This window comes from Zootermopsis nevadensis, unplaced genomic scaffold, assembly GCF_977971745.1.
Source record: "Zootermopsis nevadensis isolate Lab colony 2312 unplaced genomic scaffold, Znev_1.0 Znev_ptg000002l, whole genome shotgun sequence".
NCBI classification, from domain to species: domain Eukaryota; kingdom Metazoa; phylum Arthropoda; class Insecta; order Blattodea; family Termopsidae; genus Zootermopsis; species Zootermopsis nevadensis.
Window position 1 is genome coordinate 10064817 of NW_028259134.1, and position 27573 is coordinate 10092389.

Genomic DNA, 27573 nt, shown 5'->3' on the forward strand with positions numbered 1-27573 from the left:
CGCTGGGATCGTTGTGTTCACTCCCAGGGGAACTACTTCGAGGGTGATGGATGAATTTAATACCTGAGATAAGTGTACGGATATTTATAGGCGCAGTCTAGAAACTTTCCGATCGCACCTCGTATATGCTACTTTAAGTGACACGAAATCTGAAGTTATTCGTAGTGTATACCACCGATACATATAGAATAATCCTATCTTACAATGAATAAATATAAACCTCGTGACATACTCCTAAAATCAAGCCAAAAAGTTCCTAGGAATTTATGGTCGTAACTGCTTTGTAAGCGAATACGTGAAGCGTTAGGAAATGAGACAAGTGACGCATTTTAGGATACAATTTATTTATTAAATTTCAACTTAAAGAGTATTAATATTTACAAAAAGTTTACAAAAGTTGCCTAAAAAGATTTCTGTTCGTTCTAATGTATATTTTATCTCGGTGACACCACGAAGTCCTTTTCGCCGAAACATTCGAGGTATATGTCGTATTGTTGCAGCAGCCGTTTGGATAAAACGCCATAGCTGGTCCCGCACGTGTTGAGTCAGCCCTTCCGGTAGAAGTCGGCAGGTGAGAGATCGGGAGATCGTGGAGGCCGAAAAACCGGTCCGTTTCGTCCTACCCATTGATCTGGATGGCGAAAGACCAACTGCATTACGTCTCGGGTAGAATGAGTAGGGGCTCCATGGCGCATAAAACACGTCTGTCGCATTACCCATGGCATATCCTCCGGTAGTTGAGGTGATTCCTCTTTTTAAAAGTGTAAAGATTAGGCTTCTGAGAGTCGGTGCGTTAGCTCGTAATGTCATACGAGATCATCGGTTATTCCCGATTAAATATAGTTATTATAAACTGATGGTAAAAGCGCGCCTTATGCTATGCAATGTTATCATGTCTTGGTAACAAGGAGGTTGGGACCAATGTTTATGGCTTGATTTTAGGAGTCCAATAATACTTAATATTTATTACATATAATTAACAATTATCCTGTATATATAAATTTAATGTTTATACTATTCATGCGAGTACAAGTTACTTCCTGTAACCCGTGTTGTCAAATTTCTACCCTAATTACGAAACACCAATTTTGGCATGTCTAATTAACATGGTTATAACTTAGGTGTAGATACACTACTTGATGGTTTCTTCCGGACAGCTGCACTCGACATCTGCTAAAATAAAAACAGTTTATTCTATATTACAGCCACTTGGATGATCTCGTGCATGTACACTGCCTACGCTTTTATGCACGACGTGTGATATTTCTTTTGTGTCTTGTTAAATTCAAGGGATAAACATATAACCCACAACAGAGCCAAACTGTGCGGTGTACTGCCTTCATGACACACTACAATAACCATAAATCCGATATGGGGTGTCCAATTTCACTTACCTAACGTTTAAACTAGCATATATTTCCACCTAGGAACAGAACTTGCAGTAAGAATATGTACCCAGATATCTTGCTCGGCAGATCATCTCAATAAGCCAAACAGACATAGACTAGAAGCTGACATGTTTGATACAATTCCAAACCATTCTGATATTTAAGCTTATTCGAAACTTAAAGTTTCAGAAGTGCGTTCTCTGTCTGTCTGCATATTAACAACCTGAACGGGTTTCTAAGAAATGTTATGTTGGCTTCATTTATTCATAGTTAATTTAATGACGACTTTGCCAAAATATGCTGAAATATTCCAGTTGTGGAAGAATTCGGACAACAATAATGGGCACTTTACATGAAGACCTACATCCGTTTCTGTACATGGACGTAACTGTGTGGGGAATCCCCGCTCTTCCTTAGTTTCCATGGTTACTTTGATTACACTAGCTGTCATGGTAACCTGGATAAAACAGCTTGCACCTCAAAGTAAAGTCGGGGTATTGTTTAGCTTAAATTTTTCAAAAGTGTGGTCTGAAATTTATTTTAGCTAAGTAGCATTTGGGGTTTTCACGGCGGAGAATACGAAGATGGATATCCGGTAGAAGTTTACTTCTGCCAGACTACAAAGAGCTACAATCAAGAAGACAGTCTCTGATCAAGAACGAAAGTTAGAGGTTCGAAGGCGATCAGATACCGCCCTAGTTCTAACCTTTTAACGAAGATTAAGCAATATAAAACTTCATCCAAGTACTGATACTTTCTTCCTGTAAGACGACTTTGCGCTCTTCTGCGAGAAAGGCCTAGTGTCAGGTAGGTAAAGGCGTGAAAGAGCAATCTCTTTTACGGGATCTTATCCGGGAATATTTCATTCTGTTACACAAAAAATCCTAATATTATGTAAGTAATGGAGCGAAATAAAAGTCTTCTTTGTAGATTTTTAGCCAAGATAATAATTTAGGTCTTTATTTTTTCATACGAAAATAAAGTTTAAAGTGAATGGAAATTCTCCTTATAAGAAATTTTAACTGTGTGATGTTCGTCTTGGTAGAGTCACGCTCGCTATAAAGCGTTTCTGTTTGGTCGTAAAAATTAAGGACAAGAGTGTACAGTCCGTGTCGGTTGGATGTGAAACCTGGGAGGCTCGCAGTATCGTAATTCTGCCCTGGTAGATACTGTTCCGTTCTTCTGTACGGCACACTTTCACATAAATGTTCTTAATGCAACCCAGCTCCATATTTTGTGTCAGCCGCGCAGTATGAGGTGGAAACAGTATCATAATTCCGTTGAGAATTTTATATCCAACTGTCAAGCACAAGAATTGAATTAGACGTTGTAGACCTAAACATAAAATGGGAATTATTCCAAAAGACAGGACATGCTGTTCTTCAAATATAACGATTTTCATGCTCAGGTTTTGTGTGTCACGTATGGGCCTGCACGTGGCTACATAAATCTAAGGAATTTTATTTGCATATCAATCTGATGTCTTACGGCGCCTGGTTTCCTTCAAACGCTTCAATCTTTATGACGACATTAGTAATAATTACAGCTCAAATGTAAGTACAATCTGTTATAGGTCTATATTTATTTACCAATTTCTATAATTTCCACTAGCAGTCCTAAATATTCCGACTATACTGCCATCCGTAGGAAAATGAAAATTTAAAAGCAAGTGCAAAACCAAACTTTTCTTGGTTATTTTCTTCCATTTTAGTTGCTTTGAACACGTCTTCAATGATTGGTGCATGGTAATTTTTCAGATTATGCGATTATCTGGGAGGGGAGACTTTACAAAACATAATATGAACCCTACCTGTCAATATTATTCTGGGGAATCTGTGTAATCTGACTTTTAAAGCAGTGGGTTCTGGTGTAATAAAACCCAATATTCACATGAAACGCTGAAGAAAACCTCGAGAAGCTTCATGATATCCACACTAGAACCCTGACTCCCAAACATAAAACAATTTTTATAACCTCCGAGCCTCTGTGTTCGATACAGATTTTAGAGTTGGCTGTGTTGAATCTCAGAGTTCTACTGCTGGAGAGCTAGTAAATGCCAGAGTGGTAAGCAGTTCACCGAACATAAAAATTACGTCGAACTTCTAAAGTCGACACCGGTAGATTTCTGATCTATCTTTTGTTTTATCTTTACACTCAAGACCCTGCTGTCAAATTATCTGTGCCAGTTCTGTGTATGATCGTTGATGTCTTATATTGTCCTTTTTTTGTTACCTTTGTAAAATGGTTCTTAATCTATTTATACTTAAACTCTAAATTGACAACTAGTAGACGGTTCGACTGTCAGACTCGATTTCTCAAGCAATTAAAGGAAGAAAGAAAATTCCTATTTTAATTATCGGAAAATAAAATTCGTCTAAATAATACTTATTTATATTCAAAAGTAACGTTGCTTAGGGAAATAAGTTGTGTTTACTGTGAGAACCAAACGAAACTCGCACTATGTGGGAATAATGTAGAGTTACTAATATATATATAGTTACCACCGGACTTAAATGGTTAATCCTTCACAGCTCTGCTGATTAAACGCGAGACGCTGTTTTGTGGCTCTGCTGAAGCTGGAAACCTTTGCGTTAGATCAGTGGGATTTATGAAGATGAAAGTAGAACTGATGAAAAACAGGTTTAGCTTTCGAGGAATCAAGCTGCTACCCCAATTCTCTGCACTGTGAAACATTTCTGTAGCGACCATGTGACAGAGTGAAATTAAACATGGCGCCAATTTAAAAATATTTCAAAGATGTTTTCCTTTCTGAATGAATTCAAACATGTTCTTGTCACTACATTCTGTTCATATAAACGTATTTCTATTTTTAAATCCTACTCAGACAGGTGATTGGACTCCTTGAACTGGCGACCGGGCTGTTTCAAATGTGTGCCTTTAGGGGCTAACATTAAGAAGAAAACGGAATTATGAACGTGTGTTAAGTTTCTTGTGAAATCTGTCTGTTGTATAGGTAGCCTAACTGTAGGTACTACGTTGTAAATATGGCGAACATGCGTTACATGGCAGAGCGTTGGCAGAATGTTAGATACATTTTTCGACAGCTTACAATTTTAATAAGTTCTTTTTTTCTAATCTGTTAGTTACTTTTAAATCGGGTGACTTTGGTGAAAATTGCTCATAGGACACACGTTAAAATATTTTATGTTATGCGTACGTAGAGCATTTGTTCAAGACATTTTATCTCGTGTTTAAATTAGTAAGATACGACAAAACTGTTAAAGGGTCTATAAATAACAAGTTCTTTACAGCAAATAAGATGCAGTTTTATAAAAAAAATCCGTCAGAAAACTCAGCTATAGAAACCGAACTGAAATAAATATTATAAAACCTAAAAAAATATCTCAGAAAATATTATGTTGCTTTAAGAATTCATTTGCTCTAAGTTTTCAAATAAAATCTCCCTTAAAATGATGCAGACTAAGCCAAAAATAAATGAGTCGACAAATCTTATCAGCGATCTACTAAGGCCTAAGCCAAGTATGATCGATTTTGGTAAGATTTCAAGGTTCTACACCGAAATCCCTGTTGCTGTGGGTCTGTCCACAGTGTCGTAGATAAATATCAAGAATTTGTGTCCTTTAATAGCAAAATGTTCGTGACTAATTTCATAGAATTCACACAGTTAGTGTCTACAAATTATTTATTTCTGTAATTGATTCAGCGAAATGACGAGCTAACAGCTTAGCTTGCTAATACGGTTTAAAAAAAGATATTCTGTTCTTTCGGAATCAAGAATTTTGTAGATAGGCCTTTTCCTTCTGTTCTGTGATCTTATCCATGTTAAAATTACTTTGTTAGGGATGTTCTTCGGAAGATTAAGTACACAGTGGCAATTTTCTTGGTCGGGAGTGTACCTGGGGCTGTGCCACGTCGATGTACAGTGCGAGGTTGGGCGGAATTGAATTATGCCAGGAACACTGTCATTCTCTGCGTGTGCCTTCCATACACTGAGATCGTGAGGAGGAAAGCTGTGCCAGTAGTAAATCTGGCAAATAAAGAACAAAGATTTGGATCATAATATTATGCAGAAAGTGTTCGACATTGCCAGTTCGGTTTAAACGGCTTTGTGTTTCTGTTATAAAGAAAGATGTCATGACTAGGATTAGGAACAATACATACGTTCGACACTTATAAACATTTGTGCCTGTGTATCGGTTAATTTACCCTTGTCTACGCTTCTCACATAAACTTAAACTTTGGACCTGTTGAGTATTTGTGATACTCTGTCACGAAAGAAAATACTGGAATTTTAGGCCTTGTGCCTTTCAGGAGACCGTAACACCAGCTGACGCAATATTAGGAGAAAAAAATATAGGTCAATGCCTGAGAATAGCATGAAATTGCTTATGGTCGCAACAAAAGTACAGTTACATTTTATTTGTTTTTCGTTTCGTGTGCAAAGTAAATGTTCTCATTCTTTTTAAAAAGTGATGCAGAATTCCTTATGGACTCATGGTCCACCAGGTTATAGTCCCAAATGTTACAAGTTGTTGAAACTTCCTGGGAATTCATTAAGAATGCTATTAACTTAGTGTTGCAAACAAAATCACGTATTATCCAATAGTTTTCTTTAACAAACGTTTAACAAATGTTCTTAAGAATTCACTTAAAATTAAACATTTCGCTCTGGATAAAACAGTTTTTCATCATATAGCGTAATGCAGGACCACAGAAATATACACGGACCGCACAAAACACTTCAGAGGGTCGTTTGCGGCCCGCAGGCCGCTGGCTGATAACCTCTATTATAAAGCTTTCTAGGCGTTTAGCTGACGCCTAGGCATGTGTCTGAAAGAGACGACGCCCTTCTGTGTTTGATGGGCGTTTTATATTTGTTTGTTTGAACATATGCTAGTCGGAGCCTTCTTAATTTGGCAAGACTTATTATTCAGACAGAGCCGAGATATCGCATTTAATTTAACAGTGAGAACTAGAATTGACATTTTGTATGACGTTCCTTGAAATATCTGCAAGTTGAATGTATCAGAAGAATACCACGGTTTTTGCAACATTGGTAAAAAAATCTGTGCTGAGGAAGGTGCTTATCAAATACGTACAGTAATGTCTTATTTATTTATAGTATATTTAACGACGCTTTCTCAGTAGCTCAGACTGTATAGCATCGAATTAGAGGATGATAGTGAATAATGAATTGGAAAGGACGTGGAAGGAGGCGGTCGTGTAATGAAACCCTAAATGAAATTGCGTAAACATCACACAAGTGAATGAAATCTCTCGCCTGCAAGTATATTTAATTACAATTGTTTAATTCTAACTCACAAATACGACGGCAGCAGAATTCGAAAATACGACATTTCTAATACTAAATGTCGCCATTGGATACGATCCTGGGCTACTTATTTTATTTTATATACTGTACCATTCTCTGTCAGATCTCTTTTTCACTTTGTATCAGCTACATAACAGTGTACATTTTAAAACATTAATTAGTTCCTGGTATTTCTGGCGACATGTTTGGATATTAATTGTGTAATCTTCGGGCCAAACCGAACTAATATATTGCATTTTAAATGGGACTATTTACATATACTTGTTCTGGTTATGTTATTACTAAACTAACTAACTAACTAGATGGCTTACCGAACCCGAAGGTTCATCACCGAATTAACCAAAGCCCTCCACCGGACCCTGTCCTGGGCCAACAAAATCCAGTTTCCTTCAACTCCTATCTCCCATAGATCCCGCCTGAGATTATCCTCCCATCTACGTCTAGGTCTCCCCAGCGGTCTCTTCCCTTCAGGTTTCCCAACCAGTACCCGGTGCACACCTCTTGTCCCATCCATGCGCGCTACATGTCCCGCCCATCTCACCCTTCTCGACTTAATCACCCTCACAATACTGGGGGAGCAGTACAGATTTTTAAGCTCGTCATTGTGCAGTTTTCTCCACGCCCCATCGTCTTCCCTCCTAGGCCCAAATATCCTCCTCAACACCCGATTCTCAAACACCTGCAATCTGTGTTCCTCCCTCTGAGTGAGAGACCATGTTTCGCACCCATACAAAACAACAGGCAAGATTATTGTTTTGTATACTTTAATTTTCAGGTTCTTAGAAATCAGACGGGAAGACAAAATATTTTGGACTGAGAAGTAGCAAGCATTTCCGGAATTTAGTCTCCTCCTAACTTCCTCACAAGTATCATTTTGATTTGTTATTGTTGTTCCCAAATATTTGAACTTTGTAACCCTTTCAAAGGATTTATTAGCTACCCTAAGATAATTTTGCCCGCCTGTCTTCTGATGACGAGATACTAACATGTACTTAGTTTTTTCTGAATTTACTTCCAGCCCCACTTGTCTACCAGCCTCTAGTAAAACTTCTGCGTTCCTCTTTATTGTATTTATATCGTCCCCCAATAAATTAACATCATCAGCATATGCCAATAGCTGATGTGTCCCGTTCAATTGCAAACCCTCCTGCCTACCTTGGACCTTCCTGATGGCGTATTCTAGCGCAAAGTTAAAGAGCAAGGGAGACAAAGCATCTCCTTGTTTTAGACCGTTCTTGATGAGGAATGTCTCAGATACATATTTACCTACTCGAATTTTGCTGCAGGTTTCATTTAAGCACATTTTTATTAGACCCACTAGCTTCTTTGGTATACCAAATTCAATAAGAATATTATATAGCACTTCTCTCTTCACAGAGTCATAGGCTTTTTTGAAATCTATAAATAACTGATGTACAGTCCCACCGAACTCCCATTTTTTCTCTAGTATCTGACGAATGCAAAAGATCTGATCAATCGTTGATCTGTTTCGTCTGAACCCACACTGATGATCCCCAATAGTTTCATTCGCATATGGGGTTAATCTTGCCAAAAGAATGTTGGATAGAATTTTGTATGAGGTTGATAGCAGCGATATTCCTCGGTAATTACCACACTCAGTCTTGTCCCCCTTCTTATAAATAGGAATAATTATGGATTCCTTCCATTGATGTGGCATCTCTTCCTTATCCCAAATTAACTGAATAAGCTTATGGATCCTCATATGCAACCCTTTGCCACCTGCTTTAATTAATTCGGCCGGAATCTGATCAATTCCTGGAGATTTATAACTTTTCAACTTCCCAATGGCTAGTTCCACTTCATCTAAGCTAGGTTCTGGCACCAACAGTTCAGCTGTATGCATTTTAATCTGTCTAATATCACCAGTATTATGAACATTTAAGAGCTCGCTAAAGAAATTTTTCCACCTATTCACAATTTTTATTGGATCTGCAAGCAAATTGCCACTATCATCCTTTACCAAATTAGTCTGGGGTTGATATCCTTTCTTAAAGTTATTAATGCCTCTGTACAGGTCTCTGATGTTTTTTTCCTTATTATTTGTCTCAAGTTCAGCAATTTTGCCCTTCAGGTATTCCCTTTTCTTAGTCCTAAAGGTTCTACTAGCCTCACGTCTCACGTTACATAGATTATCCGCATTTGTTTTGTTTGGGTTCTGCAACCATTGAAATTTTGTTTGCTTCCTTCGATCTATTAATTTTGAACATTCTTCATCAAACCACGGTTTATTTTGCTTTCTCCTGTAGTATCCTAGTTTCTCTTTTGCTGAAATTTTGATGCAGTTTCTGACATTTTCCCACTCCCTGTTGATGTCCACACTTTCATTATCCTCATTTGTCTCTAAAATTTGAAACCTATTCGAAATTTCAACTTGATATTGTTCCTTTGCCTCTCCCTCACTTAATTTTTTCAAATCAAATCTTTCTGTGTCAAAATTTTGTTTAGTTCGTCTACTTACTGAAAGCCGCTCCCTCACTTTTGCTACCACCAGATAATGATCAGTGTCGCAATCTGCTCCTCTGAATGATCTCACATCAATTACATTTGTCTGCCTTCTCTTATCTACTAAAACATGATCTATTTGATTGTGTGTTCTGCCATCTGGGGAAGTCCAAGTGTATTTATGAACATCACGGTGTGGAAATTTTGTACTTTTTACAATTAAATCTTTTGACGTAGCGAAGGTCACTGCTCTGACGCCATTATCATTACTAAGTGCATGGAGACTCTCGCTGCCTATTGTGGGTTTGAAGACATCCTCCCTCCCAATTTTTGCATTGAAATCTCCTAGCAGAATTTTCATGTGATACTTGCCAAATGTATCAAATACTGATTCCAATTCTTCATAAAAGCTATCCTTGATATCATCGCTTTTGTCTTCAGTTGGGGCATGAACATTAAGGACAATGATGTCGCACCAACGTCCTTCCAAAATTACGTAAGACAACCTGTCACTAACAAATTCTACTCTCTTAACTGCTGCCCTAATTCTGCTATGAACAAAAAAACCCGTCCCTAGCTGATGATTGTCATTCCCCTTTCCATAGAAAAATGTAAAATTGTCCACTGGGATCGTGCCCTCCCCCTCCCATCGCACTTCCTGCACTGCCACTAAGTCTAACTTATAATTCCCTAATTCCCTACACACTGATTTCAGTGCCCCAGCCCTATAGAGGCTCCTAATGTTCCAGGTACCAAATCTCATGTCCTTTTTCAATTGCCGTGGTCGTGCCAAAGAGTCCGTCCTGATCCGAGGCTTGGTTGATTTTTTCGTAACACATATTTTTTTTTAAAGGTGAAAGGTTGTTAGCCCTACACCCAACCCCCAACCTGGAGGACCAGGGTATCACTCTTAGTCTAGCGCATCTCCTTAGACCTGTCCGGCTTGGGTGACCCTACCATGAGCCGAAGCTCAGGCCGGCATAGCCCTAAGGGTCATTTGAGCACGCAAGCCTCCTCACCCGGCAGATTGCCTTCGACAAGGTGGTGATACCTTCGAGAAGGGGTTATGTTATTACTGGAAATATATCTTGTTCTTTCGTTCTATTTTCTCGTAATATTACCTAAATAAGTCCATTTGTTATATTAAGCATACACTGTTATAAAAATAGGCATTTTCAGGAAAAATTAAAATAAATAACATTATCGTATAGAAAATAAATATTAGAATAAAATTAATATGAATAACAACTTCATCAGTACAGTTGTACAGAAATCAAATATAAATAGTTCCATTTGTAATATTTTATACATATTAAAAATTGATGTTTTATATTAGTTCAGTAATGCAAGTATCCCCCGAAGATAACATATTTACTGTCGAAATATGTCGCCAGGAATGTCATGAACTAATTAATAACTAAAAATATCTGCTGTTGTGTGGATGGTATAAAATAAGTAACAGAATAGTTTTCATAGCTCCCGGTTTTACAACGTACTTTCCAAAGACAAATTGTAACCTAATATTATTCTCCCTTCTCCTTCTAGTATTCCAATCAAAATAATTTCTGTATGACCCCCATCTTAGTCAATGCCCAGACCATTTAAGCCTTTTACAGGTATGTTTTACTATCCTAAGAGTAACCTACTACTATCATCGCCCTGATGATGGAAGCAGTAAGCACATAAGAAATGTCGGTAAACTTCTGCCAGACTACACATGAGAAACATAACTGCCTGAATTACTCGTTTACGTCTTAGGTCCAAATGGTTTAACGGGCATTTGTTTTCAAACAAATCCCCCAAAGTAAGAGACCACGCTTCATAATCACACAAAACTATAAGTAAAATTATTTTGTATCGACCGCTCCTTGCGGTTGTGTTGAATTATACATAACACATACACACACACACCCTGTGAGAAATCTCGGTTGAATTAAACACAATTGGAATGTTATTTTGTGGATGTTATTTGTGTTACTGAACAACGAATGACTGTAATTTACAACTTCATTTCATTCTTGGTGTAAAATTTCGAATTTCTCAGCTGGAGGTATGTTAACGAACTTAGAGCGGCGTCTCAATCACTTTCCCAGCCTCAAGATTTTTTTTTATCTTACAGCCAATTGGAAACGGCGTAGAGATGATAGACTCATCATTGTTCTCACTTCAGAAAGACACTTCCAGGAAACAGCAAAACGCCGGAACCAGCGATTAACACAGTCCCCACGTGCATGGCGTTCACTTCATCCACACCTACTCTCTTTCTTTGTTTCGGCGTCACGGTTAAAACTTGTAGGACATTATTCTTGCGAGCTACACACCAAACAGGCTGTGGGTCTGTTCCTACTGCTTTTAATTCCCACACAAAACGCACTGCAGCTTGTGGAGCTGGTAGCGGAATTCACAAACCGTAGGCTAATATAACCCCCCATCTTCTGTTTTATTGTTATTAAGTGATCTGATGACGTTGCCAGCTGGCCCGTGGCCAGTTTATTTTTCCAAATGGCGAAAAGAAATTTACAATATTTATGTATATTAACTGATCAACAGCGCCATTTCTGTAGGCAACGAGGCAGTCTTTGGCAAACAAAACAAGGTAAATAAATAAATAAAACTTGATAAATGTATATAGGCTTACTTTCTTTTAAAGATTAACTTCTTACATTTTGGTTTATACAATTCAGTAGAAATCAAAAGCTTCCATCATTTTCACACAGTTTTGCAAAGAATATTTTTCCAGACATTTGTTATTATCTAATAATTATATCAGCTTCAGTTTTGTACCCTGTAATTCCTATTGTAAATTAAATTTTATTTTATGAAAATTAATATAAAATGAAGATCGAAAACTTTTATCAAGCACTGACGAATCGAAAATCTTAAATAACTTATGATGCTTTAAAACTCCTAATTACAGTAAAATCTTATTTCATCGTTCGGTTCCTACCTCTAAGCAAACACCGGCCTAGCGTTACAGAGTTCAGTGTTTCATGCTGTTAAGAGACGCTGTTTTGTTTATTTTGGAAACTAAATGAAATCCGTAATTGGAGCATGTGGGCTACATGTCGTCTACTAAACGTAAAGCAAATGGTACATAATAGTTGCCAATATCCTATAAAACAAAACGGCAGTTACAAATAAATTTAAAGATTTTTTGGGCGTCGAAGGAATTTTTGGGTTGCCGAGTAGGACCTGGAATAACATTTTAAAGCCTAGGCATAATTCTGTATTTTACCGAAAAGTTAGTATTTACCTATTCGTACAAGTTCAGTCGGCTTTGCTATCCAGAAGTCTAACATTGGCATCTTAATCTCCGTGAGAACGTCAAATCTCATGTTGTTGTAAAAGTATTAATTTCATCAACTTTACTCAAACGTTTTGTTCGAAGACGTCTCTTGATTTCAACAATTAATAACAAAATCCTACAGTAAAATTGATAATACAGGTCTAAGTACATTGAACGCAATTAAAAATTACGAATTTAACATAATTATCAAGATATCATATTTGCATACGCTTATCTTCAACTACAAATTGTGCGTATGATCTAAAGCTTTCACGGCGACAATGTATAATGAATTATATTGGGGCTACTAGCCGTGTTTGGTAGTTGAATGAAGAAAACACAGTTTCGAAAACCATCTTCGTCCTAATCCTCAGGGAACTTATGGCGCAACCATCTCCTTTCGTATCCTTATGAATTTATTATGTATTAATCTTCCCATAATTCCATGCTCTATTGTCTGAGACACTGAAACTGTCGTTTAATACATTACAGTTACAATAAATCCAACACAGTATTCTTAAATATAGTTTATGGACATATAAAGGACTATGTTATGTTCTTATTGTCGTACTCTCGTGATTATTCTCATAAATTCTGCATTGTTCATGTCGCATTCCTTAATTTCATTCTTGGATATGGATCGCAATTGGCGTTTAAAACCGATGTTTTTGTGTTATCTCGCGGATACCAAGAACTGCGCAGTAACACCCGATTCCAGCAATTCAGCGTGAAACAATCTCCTGAACACTGAAATTCTCTTCAGCCCTGAATAAAGAGATCACGAAAACCCTCTTGTCACCTTCACGTGGTGATCCTACTCTGGTCTGTCTCTCTCGCGCCATGAGACGAATTTTCTCCACTGAGTTAGCCGTGGTTCTCTGGGTCTTTGTAAGCCAAGATACGGTAACAATATCATGAATAGGAGTAGGAATTGATAGGATGCATGGTTAAGTATTCACGGTTTAATGTGAGAGGCCTTACTGTATAGCATAGGTTAATCAAATGAGCTATTCATCGGAAGGGCTGGGCAAAAAGTAAAACGAAACTTTGCTTACAAGTACAATAGAGCGTACAAAGACTGCATTCAAGTTAAATGAAAATCACCTAATTTCTAAATAAGATTTCGTAGAAAGAAGCTGATTTGTTCATCTCTTTCAGTTGATGGAAGTTAAAAAGAAGGGAGTGATGCAAAGAATGTACTAGTTCTCCAACAATAAACACTGTAAATGTTTTATCATACGGATGAGTTTGGAGAAAATTCAATTCTTCCCCTCGCCTTTTCCAGATCCAGACAAGAATGTTTCCTTGTGCAGAACCGATATGAACAGTTTTAAACAAGAAGAGTGGAAGTAATTGCAGTTGCAGTAATACTACAACACTTATCGAAAATCGTAGCCGAGGGATTACCACTCCTGATTCCTATTCGGGAGATCCTACGATCGAATCTCGAAACGGACAACGACTCACCTGCTTTCTTTGTAATTAATTCAGTCCCTCCAGGCATTTGACGGTATCTTAAATTATCCACAGTTGCTTCCAGATCATTTCCATTAATTTTTATTCGAAGCTGTATAGACCTAGTCTGAGTTACTTTCAGCGTCGTGAAATAAACACCAAATAAGTACCATAACCTGTCTGTGGAAAAAATTATTCAGTGGGTCTAGCTTGTCGAAAAAGAGATGGACGGGGCATGTATTAAGCACTGGAGATATAAATATGAAGTTTTTCTTCTACATGTGAACGGAATAAACTATATTGAAAACCGAAGACTAGGAAAGATAATATTAAAATATAAGTTTTCGTAAATAATGAGCCTGTTGTTGCTGCCTGATTTCGAACAAAATCAGGATATGTCGACTTATTTTAGTACACTGTTTAGAATCAAATTTTATGAAAATCCGTTCAGCATTTCTCAGGTTGTTGCATGCAGATAGAAAGACGCGGGGACGAAGCTGTCTTAATATTCGTTCTGTGAAAATGCGAATGTGCTTAAAATACTATTTGTTTGGATCAGGGTAGAGACCGGTTGCCAAAAAAAAAAATTCTTCTCTAGGTGACGAACTTGTAACTCGCCAAGAAGACATTCTGCAACTGTGAGTTAGAGAAATGGCCACTGATGAGTAGTATACGTCTAATGGCCCGAGATGTTCTTAGTTTTCTTATTAAGTAACCTTCTCTTATTATAACACGTATCAAGGGCTCTAATTTTTGTGTTTAGTCGCATTATTATGAGGGCCTATGGCGAGAAACTTTCTTCGATCAAGTATATTAACGAGCGAGATTCATAAACGGCAGGGAATTTCTTGATTAGCTAAGGGACCATTAGTTCTCGAGAACTGTGTTATCTTAGTTTCTTTTACATTCTGTTAATCGACACTTTTCGAAATTATTTCTGTTGTTTATATATAGTTTTCTATATCTTCCTAAAAAGAATTTACACCTTTGTGTAATAAATTAACTTTATCAACAGATGCCGACTGGCATACATGCCATTTCACTGTACGACGAGCCCTTAGATTTGAACTTCAGGCATTGGACTGGTTAGAACCGGACTGTTCTTATACACCTCATCTAGTAGAATACAAATTGAATAGAAATCCTTTGAATAGTCTCTACTATGGGTTAGGATGGGCTGCAACGACCACAATTATGTTCTCATTCACTGCTCGTCATGCAAGGAACGAATAGTGTGGATATTTTAATAGTTAGCAGCAATATTTTTGCCCCTCGTTTTACTTTCATTTTAACGATAACAATCTCCATGAACTACATAGAGGTTTGCCATGCATCGGAAGGTGATTCGGAAGCAAATTTAGAGTAAAAAATGTTAGCACAGCATTGGTTTTATTTTCAACCGTTTCAGATAAATTTATTACTACATTTTATGAGATTGGTCTGCGTCTTATATATGTTAAAAATGTCAGCTGCGGTTTTAAACTCACAACCTTGCTCGTTTTAACCAAGCATCTACTGTCCGTTGAATCATAAAATATGATGCAAGATTTTCTCACTCGTGTCGGCTTTGATCATATGGGTCGTCTCCTCCATTATATTCCACAAAAACAAGCTGAGTTAGGTCCGGAGATCTCGGTGGTCAAGGTACTGAATCACGACGACCAATTCAATGATTTTCATGAAGATGATTCAAGTAAACCGTAACTTGACTAAAATGTGGAGGCGTCAAATCGAGCTGAAAGAAGTCCACAAACAGGTCCTTCATTTAAAGTGGCAATTCGCATCTGAGAACTGCTTACCTGGGAATCAATAGTGGCAATAATTTCAGTCAAAACCGTCGCCAGTTTTGCCACCTGTCGAAGTACATACAAGTAGGCGTTTGTTGTTTGCACATTTTAAAACTCCCCTAGCTCTTCAAAGGTTGCAAATATAACCATTGTTATATTTACATTTTTTATTTGAAATTACATCCTGAACCCCCACATTGGAGTAGAACAGTTGTGAGAAACCTTGTTTTATATTAATAATATTTCTCTGCATGTTCGGCCTACATTTGAAGCATCTGGAACCAACGCATATAAGCTCATTAATACTGGTTTACTTAAAAGTTAACGAGTTCATGAGGCCATCTTACGGTTATTATATAAGAATTTCCGATATAGGCGACGTATAAATGCAACGAGTAGGTCAGATAACAATCCACGTGCATAGGAAACGCGTCTATTAGGCCTATATCTTGTGAAAAAAACACACTAATTAGCATTAAGTACTTACATTTCCTCTCCACAGACACACACGATCACAATTATCATCAGTGTAGATGACATTTATTTTTTGTACGGAAGCCAAAGCAGTAAACTACAACATATCATTAACAAAGTTTTCCACGAAAGTAACGTCATATCCACCGTCTGAATCGACCTCATTAAACAGCTTCAACAGCTTCAGAATTTAACTTTTTAGTTATTCGTCGCCATAAGTGAGTACTGGTAGGTAAAATCCGAACGTAGCCATCTTAAAACAAAAAGTTTGTGTCCCTGTAGTATGGCACGTTCGAGGTTAATGTAGTCAAAGCTAGTCAAGAAGGTCCCAGACTTGTATGGACCCAAAGGCCCTTTCCTGTTTTTTTTAAGAAGCCACTAGATCTTTTCCTAAGCCAGATTAATCCGGTCCGTATTATCACGTCCTATGTCTATGGACGTCGGCGTAGCTCAGTCGGTATAGTGACTGGCTACGGACTGGGCGACCGGGGTTCGATCCCCGACGGGGGCAGACGATTTTTCCTCTAGCCTCTGCGTCCAGACCGACTCTGGGGCCCACCCAGCCTCCTATCCAATGGGTACCGGGGTCCTTTCCCGGGGGAAAAGCCGGCCGGGTGTGATGCTGACCACTCACCCCCATCTAGTGCCGAGGTCAAGAATGAGTAGGAGCTATACCTCCACTCCCCCCAAGCGCCTACATGGCGTATAGTGGGACAGCTTTTATGTCTGTAAGATTTATTCCATTTTCAAATAGTCTCTTCCTGTAAGTTTTTTGATTAATATTCCGTATAAATGTAACATCTCTCCCATATGTACTGTATGTCTCACCCATCTCATCCACCATAATTTGATCATATTTGGTTAGGAGTACAAACAAAAATAACCATTAGTCTTAATAAAAGCGGCAATCTAATCTTATTTAGAAACCTTTCACGGTGTGTAAATCTGAAAACATTAATAAAAAATAGTAATTACGTTTAAAAAATACTACTCACTCCTCAGTACGTGATGTGTTCTCATGTAATCTACATTCATATTTATAGATTACCAGTTGGTTATTATGGAAGTGAAATACTATTCCTTATTTTTTGAACATTGTGTTTAGTTGAACCAGAAGCATTAGAAACAAAATGAAAGATAAGACAGCAATCTTTTCGTCTCTCAGTTGGGAAAACACTGATTTAGGCATGCGCAGTATCACTTCATTGCCAGATCATAAGCAGCAAGAAACAGAAAGACTGCTCATAAATTTAATTACTGAAGAGCGGAACAGTAGGAGAGGGGGTGATAGACACTTTTGGTACTAATCATCTGCCCTCCTGCGGGTAAGCCAGCAATTACGGGGTAAGTGCTTTAATAAGTTGTGTCACACATGAGTCGTTCATATGCCAACATACGACGGAATATGAGATGGTGTATTATTCTGATTTCCATTACAATAATTAATAAGATCAGAGTGCAGCCTGCTCTAACGTAATTGGTTTCGTCATTTTCCTCAGTTTCTGCAACCTAAATGTGATAGAGCATACAGTATCCTGAAAGAGGTGACAAGCTATTTTCCAGTCTCTTTAGAAATCATGACCAGCTTAACATGGCAATACCGAATAGCTGTACTAACTGAGATTTTACCTTTTTTTCTGTCTCTCGAAGCAATTTCTAAGATGGAACCTTGAAATAACTCACGGACACTTCTTTCCTTATCCTTCTTTACTCATTTGACGCTATGAATTGTAACTTCTTCAGTTTATAGAGAATTGTTAAATGTATCACGAATAAATGTTATTGAAATTGTTACTCTAAAATTAACTCAGTTCTCTATATCAGGGGAAAAATTTTACCAGCATAAGTTCTTCATGATTTTAAAGTAATCTATAACCTTTCGAACGCGGATTTTCTGCCTTCAAATGTATATTTAAACATTTATCATACATAAATATTACATAGTACATTGTCCTGTATCACACATGACGTTTCGGACGTCATTTCTGCTTCTATCTCTGCGTAACTATTTTTAATTACACTGACGCATTATTTGTAACTAATTTTTATTCTGATAGGTTGTACTAGTGGCGACAATTTTGATCGAAAACTGGACCTTTCGAATATTTATCTCGTTGCCTACGCTAACCACTAGACCACTAGGATGTACCAGCCTCTTATTTAAAATATCCCCATTTCGACTCTAGCTGTCTGTAGTAATACTAAATAATTTGTTAGTAGGTCCATAATGACAACGAAAAGCCTGAGGAAGGGATTAGGGCCAAATATCGAGATATGTTTTAGACTATATAAAATATAACTGAAATAGTGGACAAAGGCAACATAATGCTCTTACTGCATAATGAGTCAACCATTGTTACAAGTCTTTTGAAAACTATATTTCTCATTGTATGTGAAACAGCTTAATAAAACATTAAAAAATATCTGTGTAATAAGCAGTAAATATTCTTAACAGTTTAAATGTTCAAAAAAAAATTATGACAACAAATGTACAGCCTATACATGCAAGGTTTAGGGAACCAGAAAACGTACCACAAGATGCTATTTTGCTGAATGTTAGTATCCTTGCATACAATATTAATTTCTGACTTACTTAATTGCGTTTTTATCACACGTGTTACATAACAAGTCCATGGGTTTTTATATTCGTAGATAGTAGCCTGATTTAAATGTATAAAGCAGAAACTTTTCTCGCATAACTGAATAATTTTCTATAAACATATTAAAGCTGAATTTTCATTACAGATAATAATGTTTAACACCCGTCACAACGATTAGAATTTCACTGGTTAGTTATAGCCTACTCATACATGCTGTGTTACAAATTTTGATAATTTTAGAGGGAGATTATACATAACAGAGAATGCTTGTAAGGTTACCGACCATTATAGCCTATAGGTTCAGTCTGTATTAAGACCCAGACTTGACTGACGCATCTACGAGCGAGTTCAATCAAAATTAAATATATAATGTAAGGGGGAGACTAAACAGTTAATTGGGAGACGAATTATGGTAATTTATTAAACTGTCCGGTAACATACCATTAATAATGAATATTGGATCGCTTCAGTATAAAAATGGTAAAGGGTTAATAAGAAATATAAAAAATCGGGCGGGATTGTCTGCCTCAAGGCGGAGAAACGTAAGGTTTGAGACAGTGGGGAAAGGGCTGACAACTCTTTAAAATTAATACCCTGGAGGGCAGCACCATTATCAGCGACTTCACTAATTCTTTAGCAGCATGCATCACTGGCGGCAGTGCTCTTTGACTACGTCTTGTTGACCCTCAGTGTATTGAATCGCCAGGCGAATTCAGTGCAAAGAAAGTTGTCTCCTGCAGAGTGGTAATATTGAAGAGATCAATTATTCTATGTGTAGATAGGTATATGAGAAAAATTTCAAATGAATTTTGTTGTTAATCTTTCTTCCGAGTTAAGTTAATAAACTAAATACTCTAAGAAATGTTCTAAAATGCTTTGAGAAGTTCGTGAGAGATTTTCCCGAATCTGAATTACTTAATGTAAAACGATCCACATCTTTTGGTAAATAAAAAGCAGGATAAATTAATATGCATAATTTTGTCAACATGCTATACAAAATTACATTTTCTACCGCCGGTAATATCATTATGGCGCCTAAGAGAATTAATGACTTTGGACGAAACTAGCTGTATTAAGTGCAAGAATCTGAACTTATGTATGGTAGCAGATCTTCGGAAAACTTTTGTTTTGAAAACAAAATAACACCCCTTTCACGTCAAATCTATATTTAACTTGTCGTTTCATAGCAATCACTAATGAACAATTGTAAACTTGAAGAGAGAGAGAACACAAACATACCAATAAACGAAGAGTGAAGAATGTTTTATCTGTTAAAAATTGCAAATATAGCTACTATACAAAGCTTAGCGGTTGTAATTGACAATCGCTGTCTTCTTTGAGAGACGAAAAGTCGCTCAGGTAATTTAGAAACACGACTTTTCATTACTTTGTTTATAAGAGCCTACCACTGGTCCTTACCCTGAGTCAAATTAATTCAAATCGACACGCCCTATTTTCTATCAAAACTTTGTATAATATTTATCTATCCCATACGTGCTAAATGTCCCGCCTATCTCAGCCTTCCTGATTTTATCATCGTAATCTTTATTCATAGTGCTTTTGAAAAGCAGGATGGGTGATAAGAGTCTTCGGATGTTAATATACACGTTGTTTAAGTCTGACACATTTTAGATGCCGACATTATATTGTTTCTTTAACTATCGCAAAGTTATTGTACCAGTACAAAATGGTAGATGCGGTGGGCATTGTCTGCTGCTTGTGCCATGGTGCACTTGACGTAACCCAGGAGTTTCGTTCACTTCTGTCTCGACTGGATGCTGATTACTCTGGAGTGACAAAGCACATTCTCGGCGGCGTATTCTGGAGAACTTAAAGCACTCCGGACTTTAAGTCACTATCAGTTCATAATGATACATTAGCAAGTTATTATACTTTCGAAAGTTCATCGTCGTATCTTGTAGACTAGTTATAATGGAGGTAATTACAACCCACCTATTTACAACATTAATTACCATGCTGGTATTCAGTACCTCAATTTGAAAGCAACCAAACAAGACGATTCTTACTATAGTCTGTAATTGTGACTGCATTTGACGCTGGACTCTTCCTTCGTTTTGCCATCCAGTCCAGAACCCTTTGTCTTTTAGTATCTTATCTAAACATATTTATATAACACGTTTATAAATATAATATAGTTTTACCTATTGTTTTGCTTAGACGTGAAACTTGGTCTCTTGCACAAATTTAAAAGCGTAATAAGACACAACACATCTTTAACAACAGGATACTGAAGAGAGTATTTTGACCTAAGGCGGACGAAGTAACAGGAGGGGAGAGAAATTTGCAGAATTAGGATTTTTATAATTCGTACGTTTCACAAAACATTAGAGTGATGAAATGAAAAAAATATGGAATAGGCTGGAATATAGCACGCAAGGGAGACGACAAATATATTTGCAAAATTATAGATGGGATGTCTAAAGTGAAGATGGCACTTAGACGGCTTATGCTCTCATAGGAGGATAATATTAGAATAAACCTTAAATAGGAAGCAAATCAGAACGAGATCCATATAAATTAGGATAGAGGCCAACGCCTGGCTCTTGTTTTTATAGTAATAAACCCTAGTGTTTCTTTAAAGGCTGCGTAACTCTTGGTCAGTTGACCGAATATGAATTTCTCAGGTAATGTGTTTTATGTGGTTAGCAACTGACTCCTAGTTATGGTGCAATTGAATTGGAAGTAAACACTTAAATTCATCTAGTATTAGGCCTGCTGGGTTTCTGAAATTTGTCGTCTGTTATACCGAACAAAACACAGTGTTTCGGAACATGGATCTTTTTTACGACCTCAAGTAAAAATATCCGGTGATTGGCAATATTAGCTCTTTTTGACGGCCCCAACTGAGTACATACTACCAACCAGAAATGGGTCTAGTTTTCGAAACATTGTGTTCTGTTCTTAACATCACACGATGCACAGAGCCCATAGACCTAAAATGACCGATACTAACGAAGACGTCTGCTTCACGCTCGAAGCAACGAAATACTTTATACACCAACTCTCTGAAGCAGATTGGGGACATACCAGAACATGCGCAGTAGATGCGCAGAAGCATCTAAAACTCAGCCGCCGTGGTTCGTTTAGGTCACTTTATTTTTAATATACACGACTGTCAGAATCCTTTAGAACTGGTTAATTTAGCTGCTAGTTGTGTGAAATAGCTTATTTCCCAGCACCCAGTAGTTAACTAAGCTACTAACGCGATTAAAGTAGCCTGCTGTTATGCCTAAATGTAAGATAGTTTAGAATTTGAGTAGCTGAAACTGAAGCAATTTACCGCTTTGCGTTTACAAGATTAAAAATTCGTTTTGCTCTCACTTCAAATCATGTTTCAAGTGAATTCCCAGAAGAAATTACAGGGAAGAATGCATTTAACTGCCTCTGAGTGGGCGAAGAAACCGAACTGATTTACGTGCAAGAAGAATTGCGAATTTATTGCCACATGATACTTGACTAGTACCTATACGTGACTTAACAATGCTGTATCAACTATGGAAGTGAGTAGTAGGCCTATTAGATGGGATAATTATGAGTCGGAAGTTAATTTTATTCGTATTTCACGTATATAGATTAGAACTGGACTTCGGCATAATTTGGTTTGTCATTTAAGTGTACTTTTTGCTGTCTCTCAGATTAATTAAATTGTTATCATTCATCTTCATAATCATTTTCCCATTCTTTACTGTTTCATGATGGCACGAAAACGTCTGATATACTAGAAGAAACAGAATAATAGTTTTATTTGAAGCGAAACAGTCTCGATATGCAGCTTTCTGTTTAACAGAACTCACTCGGCCCAGTCTGGATTCTACTTGTGTTATTTTGTAATTTTTGAGTCTAAGACATAATGCAGTGAATTCTTGTAATTGTGAATGTTGGATAGACAGAAGAAAAAGGTAGAAGTCGAAAGCTTTTACTGTGTACGACTCTTCTCGGGGTGTGTGCAAGGGATAGAGTTATTCCTGCATAGGTTTTAACCTTGTTTGCAAATGCATATTTATAAATTTATATTCAGGTAAAATAAAATATAAAATAACTTGGACTTCTTTTCATCTTGTGTGGTTGATTTTATGATAGCCTCCGCAGTGCTCTGATGATTCCAATCGTGTTGTAATTACAGTTTGATTAATGCACATCGACCAGAAAGAATTTTGCACTACACTCTTTAATTTATGCGCAAAGACCTGCGTTGTTTTATATGGCTTCGATCATCCTATGTATAATCTTTGTCTATAATATAAACGACTTTTAACCATCGTACAGGTTAGCCGTTCTTTAATCAACTTTGCATGCGTTTCAGGAATGTAAAACGAAAATAACAGAAATTGCTTATTGGAAACATGGGTGTCACGAACAAAGCAGTTCTGTATTGTTATCGTAATGTTGTTATTACGAAACACACACACGGGACTTTCTTCAATAATAATTATGTCGTAGTTCCTATCACTGTTACTAATGAGCTATAAATTGAAAGCCATTAACGTTTTTTCACGAGAAAAAATAATTACGAATGTCTGATACCGCAAATTAAGCAGAAAATTTATAACAACTGTGGGGATGCCCTTGGGGTCTTCAGTTATTATGGGAAAGCAACAGGATAGATCCACATATTTTACCAGTGTTATACAAAATTATCGGTAATTTACAGCTATAACTCATGAAACGAAAATTTGTTTGAAGTTATGTATTATTACATTATGCAAATTCATTAGCAAAGTGCCATGATCCGATGACATTAATGTGTAACTATCCCATCAATCTATCTTTGTAGGCCGTTTTATGTTAAACGTGCATCTGTACAACTCTCAGTTTGTCTTGTAGATTGTGTTCACGTCATAAGTCAGTGCTACGGTTTACGTGGAGCTCATAAATAATTCCTCAATTTAAGTGGGATTAATAACTATTCATCTATTAACTCCAATAGTGAAATAATAAGTTTCTCTCAGAATGATTTAAATACCAAAGTTTCGAAACAATTCGATTACCCTATTTTGTTTGTATTATCAACATTTAATGTTCTGAAGATTTCTGTCTTCTGGGTTGTCGCGCTGTGTAGTCTGGTAGATGTTTACCAACGTTTCAGAGGTCATACTGCCTCCGTAATCTTTTAATCTTCATACTCATCGCTGTGAAAACCTCAAATCTTACATTTAATGTTCTGTTCATCTGGTTAGTTTTTCTATAAAATCATCCTCTCTCTGAAGCCGATTTTCTGTTGCTACCTTAATTATCTTACTTTCACTGTTGCGATGGGTGAGACTCTGTGTCTGTGGACCCACTTGTCATACCACAGAGTGAATGTGGAGACTCGGCGGAATTATAATGACAGGGAAAATCCGAAGGACTCGGAAAATAATTTATCGCTGTGCCTCTGCGTCACCATTGACACTACAAATTCCATAATTACTTTGGGTGTTTGGGTGTTAATTCTGACGGCTGAGGTAAGAAGCCACATTTAAACGCCCAAGTTAGGCACGGCCTTTCACCTCCCTTCGTCGTCAAACACCACTTGGCTCTATTACAACCAACGTGCATTATATATTACTTCTGCATCAAAATAATGTCCGTGGGTGGTACTTGTTATACCAGGGGCGGTAGTAAAGGAGTTTGGACCAAGCGCTACTACCAACTGTTATGGCAGAGATGGTGGTGGAACGCTTCAATAACCCCAGGCTGACACGTAAATAAACGAAAAGCGCGTTCAGTTTGACCTTTTCAACTCTTCCTCCTGGCAACTCCCGTAAATGATTCTGATGTCATTATTACTAATTGGCATATGTAACTTTTTCCAAGACAAGGCCGTGGATTCAGTGATATGGTTTCGGGGTACATACGTTAAATTAGTAACGTCACAACACTCCCAAACATTACAGTTTGTACACAAAGAGGCATATAATATATAAGTTTAAAGTAAACAAGGAATACTGCACACCATGTCATAGTGTTTCTTTAACATGCACCCACCGGATTCCCAACAGCTATCCCTATTAATGTTATCTTACCCAATTCAACTTTCTATATCTTAATCATTGTGCTCACCACTTGGTGCGAAGTACCAAACAATCGTTAATGCGAACCAAAGCGCTCATGCTTCCCTGATGGTTGTGAAAGGATTTGGATCCTTGAACCAGTGACTACCTCTTGCTGCGGTCTGCAAGCTTCTTATCCGGAAGATTCTGGCATCTTCAGTCCAGAAAACAAGGTTAGAGACTAAATAGGCCCCAGTGGTTAAACTCAACTTCCGTGTGGTCACCGCTAACAAATCACTGCATTTGCGGAAACCTGTACACTGGTGGGCGCATTCCTCCTCGCATTTTCACTAGGCTATTTTCTTTAACCTTGACAAGAAGAAAATTTGTTTTCATTTCATATATTGAATAAGTTATTTTTAATTTTCAATTTTGTGGTCGCAGGAGGTTCCAGAACTTCTCGAAAAACCACACTCTCTGCAACTTCGTCACGATTCTTGTGATCAACAGATTTTCTGTATTAATTTTCTTTAGTGTTAAGCTGATACTATAAAATTCAGTTTTACATTTGTAATTCTTTTCTACAATTCATTTAACTTTTAATCATATCTTACTTAATACTTTCTCATTTACATCTATAGGCATATATACTTCAATATTTTCAGATCAGAAGCCTTTATATAATTTAATTTCTTAACAGCTAAATCTTCATTTATAATACGCCATTTGTAGCTTTAATATATTTCCTTTCACTCTACTTTCTTTGCAACCTGATGATATGTGTTCAACATCATCTTTAGATATAAGGGACATATTCCCTTCTCACACTCTCTCTCCTAATTCCCCTCAATTTCCAAATATCTGCCTTGAAATTTGCCGTTCTATTTCCTTCCTTATTATATGACTGCATTGCAGTAAATTCCAATTTTGTAGCGTAGTAAATAAAACACTCACATCGCATTCTGGAATGAATTTGTGGCTTCAGACGTGCTAGTACTAATCGTCAGTCATGTACATGTTTATGACAGGTTACAAGTAGTGTCTATACGCAGAACTGTAGTAAATATCCTTTAGGAATTAAAATGTGTCTACAGAATAAAGAGATTTACAATCCAAATGGTCGTAAAACAAAAATAAGAATCGGTGCAAAGTAAAGAAACGGACATTTGGTGTGATTTACAGCCCTGCGCGCGCAGGACAGGAGCTAGCTTGTGCGGACTCAAAATGTCCACCCTTTGCTGATAGATTTACACTAACCCTGCAGCCTAGGACGCTCTGTTCAGGCATCCTCTACCACCCCAGCCCCTATTTCCTTTCATCTAAAAAGCAGTGAATATTTGCGGTGCCCTACACTATAAGGAGCCGACAGTCCAGTCAACTGTTTCACCATCCTCGTAAATGAAAGATTCTGGTCTTTCTTATTATGTGAAAGAGAACGAGTATGTTTGACTGGTTAGAAACTGCGCTCGCTTTTGGTTCATTGGTTATTTTGTTGTAGAGGACGGACTACATTGTAAACTCCTTGACGAATGATAAATAAACAAAGTCGATGCACATGATTAATATAACCAAAATTAACTATGCATTAAAACAACGCGATCAGCATGAAAAATTTTAAGTAGAAAGGGAATAGATGTCACTTCATGCGCGTGAAGTATGGAAAATGGAGAAGAGTTTTTTTTTCATATGTACATGGACAAAGCAGACGTAGGCCTCCTATTTAGGGCATGTAGAAGTCAGTATTTGGATGAAGCGAGCAGAAACACTTCAAAATAGCTATCTGTTCACAGGCCTATAGGTGATTTTCAATATTCCTTTGCCATACTGTAAGCATTTTAAATAAAATGAAAAATGCATTAGACCAATAAGGGAAAGGAAATCAGTATCTTTGTTACTGTTTTCCTTTTGTCCACGTAATAAAGACTAGACGTTTTATTTACTCACTACATGTGACGAAGTTTGTGGGGTTATTTCATACGAGTAACGTTTTTAGTTTGGCTGTATTTGTTTAGTTTTGTTGCACACTTCTACTGAGAACGTGAAACTAGATACAGAAAATTACTGTAATTATGTTCTATAAACATTACTGAGAAGAAATTATTTTTTTCGATTATGTTTGGCGCGCACAGCTAGTGAAAGCAGTATTCCTTTCTTCCAACTGTATTAATTTGTGAATCACTTTCACTTGATTATTTATATTTGGTTTCACCTTCATTAATTGGCCACATCTGAGGAGAATTAATTGCAAGCAATAAATTTCTCCCGGCATAATCTAAACTATAAATTATGTTAGATTAAATCACAGAAAACTGAATACGACAAGACCAGTGAATGGATCAGTTTCAATTGCTTCTCTTTTTGTAACAACTTAAAAGCTTTGAAGAGAGACCTGTACTTTCATGTGCTTGCTTCAACCCGTTTAGAGGTACTGAACAAAAGTAAAAATAAACAAAACAAAAAATTAAAAAGAACCCACATAGAATTTGAAGTTGTCACGGCGGTGAGTTTACCAACAAGAACCACTGCAAATGACGGCAAACTTCTACCAGACTACACGGTGTAACAACCCAGAAGACAGCCATCTTCGGGGATAACTTTTTAATTCATACCTCGTTTTTATGTACGAGTGGTTTTTGAGCTAATGGTCTCACAAGAATTCGACGTCTTTATAAATGAATGCACGCCAATCGGATTTCAAAATTCAAGATTCTAGCAGTCTATTCTTAATTAAAATCAGCTGTTTAATGTCCATTTTCTTGCACACAATTCACCCACCGTTGCCCCACTACCATTGGATCCTTATGAGGAAGCAC

The 27573-nt window shown here is 37.2% G+C and overlaps 1 long non-coding RNA gene across 1 annotated transcript; it reads left to right on the forward strand.

The window, feature by feature from the left end:
* The first annotated feature begins 1853 nt into the window (after positions 1 to 1853).
* On the forward strand, positions 1854 to 14070 carry LOC110833694 (uncharacterized). Its single transcript, XR_002544283.2, has 3 exons — positions 1854 to 2195; positions 11285 to 11761; positions 13737 to 14070. It is a non-coding gene; the product is annotated as an uncharacterized LOC110833694 (long non-coding RNA).
* The last annotated feature ends 13503 nt before the right edge of the window (positions 14071 to 27573 follow it).